The sequence below is a fragment of the Triticum dicoccoides genome, chromosome 1A, assembly GCF_002162155.2.
Source record: "Triticum dicoccoides isolate Atlit2015 ecotype Zavitan chromosome 1A, WEW_v2.0, whole genome shotgun sequence".
In the NCBI taxonomy this organism is placed as follows: domain Eukaryota; kingdom Viridiplantae; phylum Streptophyta; class Magnoliopsida; order Poales; family Poaceae; genus Triticum; species Triticum dicoccoides.
The window spans coordinates 313,359,805-313,372,519 of NC_041380.1; the positions used below are offsets into that span (position 1 = coordinate 313,359,805).

Consider the following 12,715-nt stretch of genomic DNA (forward strand, 5'->3'; position numbering starts at 1 on the left):
TCTCATACCAATTGAAAGTGCGTTATATCAACTAGAGGGGGGGCGAATAGGCGATTTTTATGGAATTCTTCAAAACGTGGGAGTTATGAAGACAAACAGCGAAGATTATGCCTATTACTATGCAGCGGAAGTTAGATTACACTAGGCCAGCCATAGTCGAGTATTCAATTAAGTGAAAGCGCAATGACAAACAGCTGAAGTGTAATAAGGATCAGGTGGGAAGAAGTTATGAAGCCAAACAGATCATACATTCACGTTGTGAAGACAAAAGATAGAGCAAGCATGCAATGGCTTCACAATGAGTAACAGTAAGAAAAAGGAAGTGAAGATGAAACCCGTGACTCGTTGAAGACAATGATGTGTTGGGCCAGTTCCAGTTGCTGTGACAACTGTACGTCTGGTTGGAGCGGCTAGGTATTTAAACCTTAGGACACACAGTCCCGGACACCCAGTCCTGAACACGCAGCTCAGGACACCAAGTCCTCACCGTATTATCCTTGAGCTAAGGTCACATAGTCCTCGCCCAATCACTCTGGAAAGTCTTCAAGGTAGACTCCCAAACCTTCACAGACTTCGTTCACTGGCAATCCACAATGTCTCTTGGATGCTCTGAACGCGACGCCTAACCGTCTGGAGGATTCACAGTCCTCAAGTGTAATAAGTCTTCAGATCACACAGACAAGAAGACTTAAGTGATGCCCAATTTACTCTGGCTCTAGGTGGTTAGGGCTTTTCTCCTCGCTAGGAATTTTCTCTCAAAGGCTTCGAGGTGGGTTGCTCTCAAACGACAAAAGCCATGCACTGAAATCTGAGCAGCCAACCGTTATGGTTGTAGGGGGTGGGCTATTTATAGCCACTTGGCAACCCGACCTGATTTGTCCGAAATGACCCTGGGTCACTAAGGAACTGACACGTGTCGCAACGGTCAGATTTAAAACTCTCATGGCAACTTTACTTGGGCTACAAGCAAAGCTGACTTATCCGGCTCTGGACAAGATTCGCTCTCATTGTCCTCACTCGAAGACATAGGTTTTGATTTAGGCATCACTTCAGTCATTCTGACTGGTTCTCCTAGACCCCACTTAACAGTACGGTGGTTCCTATGACTCAACACAAAAGAAAAAGAACTACGAAAGATCTAAGTCTTCGAGCTCCATAGGCTTCATAACGTGTCTTCTTTTGTCATAGTCTTCAAAGTGAATATCTTCATATACCACCTTTGACTTCAATGTCTTCATACATTTTTAGGGGTCATCTCTGGTAGTAAAACCGAATCAATGAGGGACTTCTACCTGTGTTATCCTGCAATTCTCACAAACACATTAGTCCCTCAACTAGGTTTGTCATCAATACTCCAAAACCAACTAGGGGTGGCACTAGATGCACTTACAGGGAGCGCCAAGGAGAAGGCGGCATGGCACACAGGGGACCAGGCCCGCGCCATCTGCCGCTTGTCTGGCTACATCTACTCGGCGTCGAAGAGTCGCACCACCAGCAAGGACGATGATGACGATCCTCCTGCCGCGGACGCGTACACGGAGGAGATTGACTGCCGCGTTGCCGACCGCAAGGGCAAGGCCCCAGATAAACTACCCACCTCGCAGTGTCCCCCAGAATGATCGGTGTGGTGGTTAGGCATCCTTAGACGCAGTCCGGCAGCTGTTCGGGGGTCAGCTTTGGGATTTGCCTGATCGACCCCTCCCAGTGTATTGCCAAGAAGTGGTGAACTCCGGCAGCCCCCATTGCTATGTTTATATTTTAGTTATTTTTATTTTCATTTCAGGTTGAATTTGAACTACATGGGCCCTTTTGGATGAACTAATGCGATGTCCGATGTCCAAATTGCTAAGTTTTTATGCTATCTCCTATGATCACCTCCCTCCGTCTGGTGAAGAGTGTACATATAGAGATTTAGGACAAATTATGGAGTGAATTAAAAATGCATTGGAAAAGTGAAAGCCACCATCTCTCTCCTCTTTAATTAACCAACCCCCAATGAGCTAAGTGCATGTAGAAATTAAGAAGACCATGTGTAGATTGCTATTGGTCTTGATTACCGTGTGATGAGAGAGAAGTATTTTTTTCTACTTTAAAGTGCATTGAGAAGATAGAAATACACTCTTTTGTGGACAAATTTTGAAGCCAAATGTACACTCTTTACCGGACGGAGGGAGTACGTACTATTCATGGGTTTGTATGAAATAGGGTTCTGACTTTTGTGGTTTGTGGTTATTGAGGGAGCAAAATGGGTTCTGTCTGGGCACTGCCAGCGGACACGCTCAGATGCGCCTGCCGATGTATAGGGCGGCAGAATAGGTAATCGTGGTTGTAGATGCTCTAACAATGACACATATGACTGCTTATGCTGTTTGATAGTAGTTGGGTAAAGGTGTTGTATCTGATAAAGCATACAATATAATTATAACAGCCTAGGATCTTATGTGAGCTGTCCAGCCTTGAACTAACAGCCCCACCACTCTTTCTGAAGTCAGTTATATAGCACTTGTTCTTAAACATATTGAGATTGCATTTGTCTTCTCCCCGTAAATATGTATTTAACATATATCTTTAAGCAGAGAGTATGTCAAATTATTGTCAGCTGCTTCTGTATTGATGCACTTACCATTAAATCTTCCTCAAAAAATACAGCCTAGCAAGATGGTTGCATTTTTATGTTCGGCAATGGCCATAAGGCATGGGAGGCATCAATAAATTCCATTTCCCTCTTAGGTCCAACAATTGTAACATGTGATCCCTGATACAACAATTGGGAGCCATGCCAAGTATGGATGATTAGAACATAAGATTGAGCAGTCCTAATCATGTTAACCATGCATATTTGTTTGATAAGAGTATGAAAAATGGTCAATCTTAATAGCTTAAGTATGACTAGCACATATGTCTGTGCATTGCAATGGCACAAAAAGATTGAGGTATATTCAAATTTAAGAAAATATGTATTACACATGTGCTTCGCTACGGAGCAAATGCAATTTTCTATCTACCAAAACACCCATCATGGGAATGTCCACAAGAAGACCAACGACCCAACAATGGAGAACTAGAGCTGCATGCTATGGCGTGGACTAAGCTACGTTGATGTGAGATTAAGGAGAGGTGAGACGACGTCGGGGTTGGAATGAACGGAAGCCTGGAGGAGGGAGCTTGCGAGGGTGTGAGCACAACTACCTTGCAGGCCTACTGGAGGACGGCTTCCACCGCAGCCACACACTCTGCTGATCACACAGATCTACGGAACAAAGCCAGTTGCCATCTATCAGAACGCCAACCAGAACACCTGCGACGCAGCCGCGATGAAATTCATAGATGAAACATGCATCAAATTCAGAAATGCCGCATGAAGTAGCGCATAATATACCCGTTGATCTTAGATACTGCCCTATATACTTTAGCAAAAGCAGGAGCCAACTCATGTTGTGATCTACAGCTCATGCAACATCCAGGATCCATCTTCAAGTCAATAACATTTCTGGAAAACAATATCCCAATTTCTCAGTATCCTCGTCAACCTTGGATACATGTTGAACAAAAAGAATTTCAGGTTGATGCCACCAAACTAACTAATTAGAAAAATTTGGGTTAAAACATTGGACTTATTGGTTAATTAGTATTCTGGTCACCACTCACGTTGGTAGAAACTAGGGTTCTACCCGGTCTAGGGCGTAACCTGTAAGGGAAGGAGGGAGGAGGGAGGAGGAGATTGCGCGGCAGCTGGCGGCTGGGCGCCGTCCTTGCGGCTGGTGCGACGGCGGCGGGTGCAAGAGGTGGCTAGGGTTTAGGTCTCCCGGCTCCCTAAGGGAAGCCAAGCAAATATTGATTGCTTCTTCCCTGATTAGATTGATACATCTCCTCTCCTTATATAGAGAGGTTTACTTGACTCCTAAGCAAACAATCCTAATACGATAAGATAATTGGGCTAAGCCCCTAATAATGATTAAGATACTTGGGTCATAACCCACTGGGCTAAGCCCCTAATATGCTGGTCATAACACTTCTCCCCGCCTGCACAAACAGCTCGTCCTCAAGCTGTAAGGTGGGGAAGCGCTTGCTGAACTCCTCGAGGTGATCAACCAGCGTCAAACACCTTCACGACAGCTGGGGCGGCAAGGTCGGCGGCGACACGTCCTCCGGAATGTAGTATGCAACCTCCAGGTAGAAGAGTCGCGGGCACGCGTGGTCGGGCGTGTAGGGCTCGTCGCAGTTGAAGCACAACCCTTGGCGGCGACGCTCGAGTAGCTTGACCGAGGTGAGCCGGCGGAATGGGCGCGCCGTGGTCGCGACGAGGGGTGCCGTGGGAGCCTAAGCAGGCCGACCCTGGGCGGGATCTGGCCAGGGTAGCGACCTAGTGGCCCGGGACGGTGACTCCTGCTGGACGGCCACCGCGCAGTGCACGAACGCACGGGCGTAGTACATGGTCGTCTGGAGATCCTAGGGTCCCCGAAGCTCCACGTCCATGCGGATGTGATCTGGAAGTCTGCCGACAAAGAGGTCGGCCCGCTGCTGCGCCGTAACGCCCGACGCATGGCATGCCAGGGCCTGGAAACGGTCGGCAAAGTCCTGAACCGTGGAGGGGAAGGGTAAGCGGCCTAGCTCCGCCAGGCGGCCCTCGTGGATCGGGGGCCCAAAACGAAGGAGGCAGAGCTCGTGGAAGCGCTCCCAAGGGGGCATGCTGCCCTCGTCCTGCTCGAGGGCGTAGTACCAGGTCTGTGCCGCGTCGCGGAGGTGGTAAGAGGCGAGCCAGGTGCGCTCCGAGGCGAGGGTGCGCTGCCCGCGAAAGAACTGGCCGCACTGGTTGAGCCAGTTGAGGGGGGTCCTTCGTGCCGTCATAGGTGGCGAAGTCGATCTTGGTGAACCGCGGCGGTGTCTGGGTCGGAGCGCTGTGTCGAGCTGGCTCGGAGGTGCGGAGCAGCGAGGCGGGTGGCGCCTGGTCGGAGTACTCCGGGTAGGGACCCGCGGAGCCGGATGGCCCGGCGAACTGCAGAAACGGGGCGGCTGCTTCGGAGCCATGGTGTAGACCAACGATGGTGAAGACCCAGTCGCCCAAGCTGGTAGTGGCGATGGGGAGGGCGGGAACCGGACCTGGTGTATCGGCAGGCCGGCTGGTGGCGGCAGTCCGGAGTTGGGTAGAGGTGGCGCCTGGAGTTGCAGCGGCTGTTGTGGAGAATGGGCCGACGCGGCGGTAGCGGCGGTGGCAGTAGGGGGCCACTGTGGCTAGAGGGAAGCCGCGGCTAGGGGCGGCTGCAGGTGCAGCAGCGGCGATGGCAGCCCGCTGTGGTGCCCCGCCTGGAATGGCAGCAGCGGTGTCCCGCCAATTGCAGGCGCGCCCTGGGACGGCTATGGCAGCCAGAGCTGGGTCGCGGCTGAGGGCGGCTGTAGGTGCAGCAGCGATGGGGGCCCGCTGGTGTGTCCCGCCTGGAACGGCAGCAGGGGCATCCCGCTCGGGCCAGATGTGTTCTGGATCGGCCAGTGCAGCGCCGGATGGCTGTAGGTGGGGGGCGCAGCCGGCGGGGTGGCCTGCGGGCCGGCCAGGTATAGGGTGATACCCTGGACGGCCGTCACGAGGTCCTGCAAGGTGCTGGACATCTCCTCCGGCGTGAAGACAGGAATCGTCGATGGCGCAAAGGTGACTGGAGCCGGCGGCGCGGAGGTGATCGGGGTCGGCGGTGTTGGGGACCTGGTCGTGGTCATCGGGGCGGTGGTGATGATGGGCAGGGGCGGCGTGGGTGGGGATGACGAAGTACCAAATTGGTGGAAACTAGGGTTCTACCCGGTCTAGGGCGTAGCCTGTAAGGGAAGGAGGGAGGAGGTCGGAGAAGATTGCGCGGCGGCCGGCGGCTGGGCGCCGTCCTTGCGGCTGGTGCAACGGCGGCGGGCATAAGAGGCGGCTAGGGTTTAGGTCTCCCGGCTCCCTAAGGGAAGCCGAGCAAATATTGACTGCTTCTTGTCTGATTAGATTGATACATCTCCTCCCCTTATATAGAGAGGTTTACTTGACTTCTAAGCAAACAATCCTAATACGATAAGATAATTGGGCTAAGCCCCTAATAATGATTAAGATACTTGGGCCATAACCCACTGGGCTAAGCCCCTAATATGCTGGTCATAACACACGTCATAATCAAACACCAAAGTGCACCACTTATGCAGTGGCCACAAATGCAAAGTATGATCTGTTAAATTGGCCCTCACTGCAATTTGGATGATGTTCGCCACATAAAGTCGTCATAGTTTATAGTTGCTGAATCAACAACTTTAATTCCCTCTATTCGATCCAAAACAGGCTCTAAAATTAAAAAGAGAATGCAACTAAACACAAAACAATATGCACAAGATATATGAATTTAGGTAAATAAGATAAGAGGAGTTATTTTGCACCTATATTAAACCAGCAAGACAACTCCATATTCGAGGTACAAATCTTGATTGATGACTTAAGAGCACACAATAATTTTCTTTATCAATGAACAACATAATCACAACCTGCAATGCACCAAAGGGGTTACCAAACAGTGAATACAATATTCTATCAGGTTCGGAAGCTTGCAGCAACAACATGTTTCAGCTATGAATAATTGATTGTAGCTTAGTTTTGAGTTCTTACACGAGTGTAGACACTGCAAAATGTTATTGCACACTTTGTCTAAGTTCTTATTTCAATACTGTGAAAGCATGTGACCATATACCTGAGTCCACCCACCAAACATCAGAGGTAGATCATTCAGTACTAGAAAAATGCTACATATCTTGTTCTTCAGTTTGCATCTATGTCTGTATGGTCACCTGCTTCTGTTTGAACCAAACTTGATGCGAGATTTGAGGCGGGGGCTGGGGCTCGCGGAGATGGCCATGACGGCTCGGGATCGAGCACTGGCGGGGCAGCCGGGGCTCTGGCGGTCCTCCAGGTTTGGCAGGGTGAAGCGGCGGGGCCCGGGGAAGGCGGCGGAGTGGCGGCAGTGGCCACCAGGGTGGAGGAGCGGCTGCGGCGGGAACTTTCCAGAGGTAGTTGGGCGTGCAGGCTTTTACTGGTGTTTTGCTTGGGCGGCAGCTGGTGATGCAAATTTGCATCACCAAGTGACGTATTTTACATCTACAGCAAAATCTGAGTAAAAAATTATACATCTACATCATCTTTTGGAGCAAGTTTTTGGGACAAAGTGATGGAAAAAATCAGTTATTTATACATCTACATCACCTATTGGAGATGCTCTTAGTGTTGCGGTGCTGAAATGTTGTGTCGTAACAAAGTTCTTGTGAGGCATATTAAGTCTAGATAGAAAATTTTATCCTTCGGATTCACTATTCGTGCTAGGACATTGATTAACAAATGACTATTTGAATTGTGTGTAATTTCATGACGTCCTTTTCTATTTAATCGTATTTAGCAAAACTTCTTGATTCTCTTTCATGGGATTCTGTTAGTTTAGGTATTCTATTTGTACCCAATGCAGAAGTTGCATAGTTCTGTTTCATTGCTACGCTGACCAGTTTATAACATGCTATTGCACAATAATACATCACTGTGCATTTTGGTTGACACAAATGCACAGAAAGTTGTATCATTGATTACTCTGTGCTCTAATGCAGTTAAGAATAGATACCATAGTTGTCAGAAAACAACTAGTAACACTGTCTAGAAAATTTCTCCGTGCAATGCTAAGTTTACTACTACTGTTACATCAATTGCACCATCTACCTATGTAATACAGCGCACCATGTGCAATTTTTTTTCGAACCGGGCATGACCCCTTTCCATTGCAAATGAACGGAAATACAAAGTTCCGAGAACAAAGGAGGAAAGGGAAAGAAGTACATCGAGTTCGAGCATTGCCAGGAAACCCGCTGCGTTCGCTCGTCATCGTAACGAACACCATGGGGCGAAAACCTGACAGCACCATAGTTCAAAATCAACACTAAAAGTCTATTACAACCAGGCACCAACACACAAAGGCAAAAGCACGAAAAGCCAGATCTTGACCCAACATAAGCATTTCGAAGCCAAGCTTGCACAATCATTCTCCCTCGATTGGCCTCCTCGCCGCTTCGCACATCTTCATCAGCCGCATTGTGCTCGACCTGACCATCTCCGCCCCGCTTCGCAGCTCCTTGAGCCCTTCTTCCTATTGTAAACCTGCCCAGTACAGCAAAAAGGAAACCATGGAGAAAACAATCTCAAAGGGAGTTTTAATCTGTTTTTTCTCAAAAGTTGCTCGGTTTCGAGCAAGCCAGATCGCCCAACAAACAGCAGCAAGACCCACAATATAATACTTTCCTCTAGCAAGGAGGAAGGTGTTGCACCAAGAGAAATATTGCCAGTAACTATTCGGGCACAAGTCAGTTCCCAAAGCCATTCCAACACATCTCCAAATTACTCTAGAAACCGGGCAGGCAAAAAATAAATGTTTGGAAGACTCAACCTCATTGCAAAACGAGCACTTGGGGTTCCCAGGCCACCATGTGCAATTATACAGAGAGCTACTTGAGGTAGGCAATACTCCATGTGGTTCTACTGGTTTTCTTTCTCTGATGATTGGAGTTCCATTGCATGCAGGACATCTGGCATCGTATACATTCCCTAATGCCAATGTGTGATGCTTCTCGTGCTACTTGCCTTTCTCGCGCCTTTCTACATTCCTGGAGGTGTCATCCCAACCTCACCTTGGACTGAGCTTTGCTCCAAGTCCAAGGGAGGTGGAGGAAATTTTAGCTGCAAAATTGACAACATAATTAGAAACCACTCAGGAATTGGCTTGAAGACATTGGAGCTTGATATATTTGATGATGACCGTACCTTGCCTTATATTGACAATTGGCTCCAGTTTGCTGTCACACCAGGGATTGAGGAGCTCACCCTTGTACTATAAAAAAAGTACAACTTCGCATGCTCACTTTTATCTGATGGAGTTAGAAACTCAATTCGGTATCTTGAACTTCGCCGCAGTGCCTTCCGTCCCATGGCTGAACTTGGCCCCTTGAGAAGCCTAACAACTCTCCATCTTTGTTCTGTGCGTATTACTAGGGATGAAGTAGGGTGCTTTCTTTCCAACTCCCCTGCTTTGGAGCAGTTGAAACTTCATGATTGCAAGGAGATGACTTTCCTGAAGATACCTTGCATGCTGCAGCGGCTCAGTTGCCTGAGTGTTTGTTCATGCTGGATGCTTCAATTGATAGAGTGCAAAGCTCCAAATCTCTCCAGCATTTACGCTAGTGGAGAAAATATAAAACTCTCACTCTCAGAAGCATTGCGCATGAAGGACTTGTGCATGTGCTTTCCCAACGTCATCGGTTATGCTCTTGCCGAGCTGCCGTCCATTATGCCAAATCTTGAGACTCTTGAAATAGGTTCAGAGGATGAGGTAATACTACTCATAAGACTTTATTTAGGATGAGATATTTGTTAATAATCTGAAGATGACATGTATTTGTTGTGCAGGTGGTTAATACACCAATGCTGCCTGCCAAATTCATCCACCTCAAGCACCTGAATATTCAAATTACGGAATCCGATGATTATTTTCACCTAGCTTCTTTCTTGGATGCATCTCCTTCCTTGGAGACTTTGTTCTTGGATGTAAGTCACTGTTCATTCATTCTGTTGGGGTTGGTTACTCAGTTGGGTCCGTCCATCTATTCAATTACCTTTTTTCCATCTTCATTCAGGTATCTAAGGATAAGGAATATGTGGATCATGAATCAATTTTTGGAGGTTCCTCACTACATTTGAGGCAGCTGCCCGAAGACCGCCATGTCTGCCTCAAACTCAAACGTGTGGAGATCATAGGGTTCAAATCTGCAAAGAGCTTGATTGAGCTCACACGTTGCATTGTCAACAAGGCAGTCTCACTTGAACTGCTTGTGTTGGACACCCTTGATGGTAGTGATAGGTGTTGTGGTGAATATAAGTGTAGGCCCACTAGCAAGACTGTTCTCGAGGAAAATAAGTGTAGGCCCATTAGTGAGATTGTTTTCAAGGAAGCCTCTAGAGCGATCGTGGCTATAAGAAGGTTTATTGAGGATCAAGTCCCGCCTACAGCTAAGCTGAGTGTCCTGGAGCCTTGCGCACGGTGTCATTCGAGTCATAAGCTTGCAGTTGGTGATATGGTGATGGAGGGTGGTTGATAGATGTCATAAGTTATCTTGTATAATTGCACCATGTATGATCATTTATTGAATTTGATTAGGTTGTAACATGCTTTGTTTCTTGGATTGTCGGATAAGTTATTTTGAAGGCGAAGTGTGTTGTCACTTTAATCTAGTAATTATTGAAGGAAATATGCCCTATAGGCAATAATAAAATTGTTATTTATATTTCCTTATATCATGATAAATGTTTATTATTCATGCTAGAATTGTATTAACCGGAAACTTGATACATGGGTGAATACATAGATAAAACGAGTGTTCCTAGTATGCCTCTACTTGACTAGCTCGTTAATCAAAGATGGTTAAGTTTCCTAGCCATAGACATGTGTTGTCATTTAATGATGTGATGGACAATACCCATCCGTTAGCTTAGCACTTTGATCGTTTAGTTTATTGATATTGCTTTCTTCATAACTTATACATGTTCCTATGACTATGAGATTATGGAACTCCCGAATATCGAAGGAACACCTTGTGTGCTATCAAACGTCACAACGTAACTGGGTGATTATAAAGATGCTCTACAAGTGTCTCCGATGGTGTTTGTTGAGTTGGCATAGACTGAGATTAGGATTTGTCAGTCCGATTGTCGGAGAGGTATCTCTGGGCCCTCTCGGTAATTCTCATCACTATAAGCCTTGCAAGCAATGTGACTAAAGAGTTAGTTACGAGATGATGCATTACAGAACAAGTAAAGAGACTTGCCGGTAACGAGATTGAACTAGGTATGAGGATACCGACGATCGAATCTCGGGCAGGTAACATACCGATGACAAAGGGAACAACGTATGTTGTTATGCGGTTTGACCGATAAAGATCCTCGTAGAATATGTAGGATCCAATATGAGCATCCAGGTTCTGCTATTGGTTATTGACCGGAGATGTGTCTCGGTCATGTCTACATAGTTCTCGAACCCATAGGGTCCGCACGCTTAACGTTCGATGACGATTTGTATTATGAGTTATGTGATTTAATGTACCGAAGGTTGTTCGGAGTCCCGGATGAGATCAAGGACATGACGAGGAGTCTCGAAATGGTCGAGACGTAAAGATCAATATATTGGAAGGTTATATTCGGACATCGGAAAGGTTCCGAGTGATTCGGGTATTTTTTGGAGTACCAAAGAGTTACGGGAATTCGCCGGGGGGAGTAGTGGACCTTAATGGGCCATACGAGAAAGGAGAGAAGGGCCTCAAGGGGTGCCCCCCCATGGCAAGTCCGAATTGGACTAGGGAGGGCGTGGCGCCCCCCTCTCTTTCCTTCTCCCTCTCCTACTCCTTCCCTCTCTCCCCTTTTGGAAAAGGAAGGGGACTCCAACTAGGATTGGGAATCCTAGTTGGACTTCCCCTATAGGCGCGCCCCTCCTAGGCCGGCCTGCTCTTCCCCCCTCCTTTATGTACGTGGGCATGGGGACACCCCAAAGGCACTCCAAGATTTGTCTTAGCCGTGTGTGGTGCCCTTCTCCACAGTTTTCCACCTCGGTCATATTGTCGTATTGCTTAGGCGAAGCCCTGCGTCGGTAACTTCATCATCACCGTCACCATGCCGTCGTGCTGATGAAACTCTCCCTCGGTCTCAATCGGATCAAGAGTTCGAGGGACGTCGCCGAGCTGAACGTGTGCAGATCGTGGAGGTACCGTGCGTTCGGTACTTGGATCGGTTGGATCACGAAGATGTTCGACTACATCAACTGCGTTACTAAACGCTTCCGCTTTCGGTCTACGAGGGTACGTAGACACACTCTCCCCTCTCATTGCTATGCATCTCCTAGATAGATCTTGTGTGTTCGTAGGAATTTTTTTGAAATACTGCGTTCCCCGACAGTGGCATCCGAGCCAGGTCTATGTGTAGATGCTATATGCACGAGTAGAACACAAAGAGTTGTGGGCGATAATAGTCATACTGCTTATTAGCATGTCATACTTTGATTCGGCGGTATTGTTGGATGAAGCCGCCCAGACCGACATTACATGACCGTGTTCATGAGACTGGTTCTACCGACGTGCTTCGCACACAGGTGGCTAGTGGGTGTCTGTTTCTCCAGCTTTAGTTGAATCGAGTGTGTGACGCCCGGATAATCAAGCTACAGTAAACCTCTGCTAATGATGCCAGGTCACCTCGGTTACTGTTGATAATCTCAGGATTCAGAATCGTTTCGGAATCCAAATTTGAATTAAAGTCAAAACAATTAAAGTTTTCAAAAGTCAAAACTAAATTGTTCCTAATGTGTCAAATAATCCATAATAAATGTTGGTAAAGAAATCATCATTTAATAAAATATTTAAATGCACTAAATAAACTAAAATGGTTTAAAACAGAAAAGTAAATAAATAAACAGAAAAAGAAAATAATCAAAAGATAATAGGAAAGCGGGCAAAAATAAAAGAGAACCCCCCACCCCCGCTGGGCCCCGGTCCAGCTGGCCTCAGGCCCAACAAGGCCGGCCCACCCCGCACCTCCCTGGCCTCTATGGCCCTTATCCCCCCGAAACCCTAACCTACCCCCACCCCCACTCTCCCCACGACGCCCCTTCCTCTCTCCCGATCTGGATCG

At 47.6% G+C, this 12,715-nt stretch overlaps 1 pseudogene; it reads left to right on the plus strand.

Moving 5' to 3' along the window:
• The first annotated feature begins 8,609 nt into the window (after positions 1 to 8,609).
• LOC119352945 lies at positions 8,610 to 10,137 on the plus strand (annotated as a pseudogene).
• Positions 10,138 to 12,715: the final 2,578 nt, after the last annotated feature.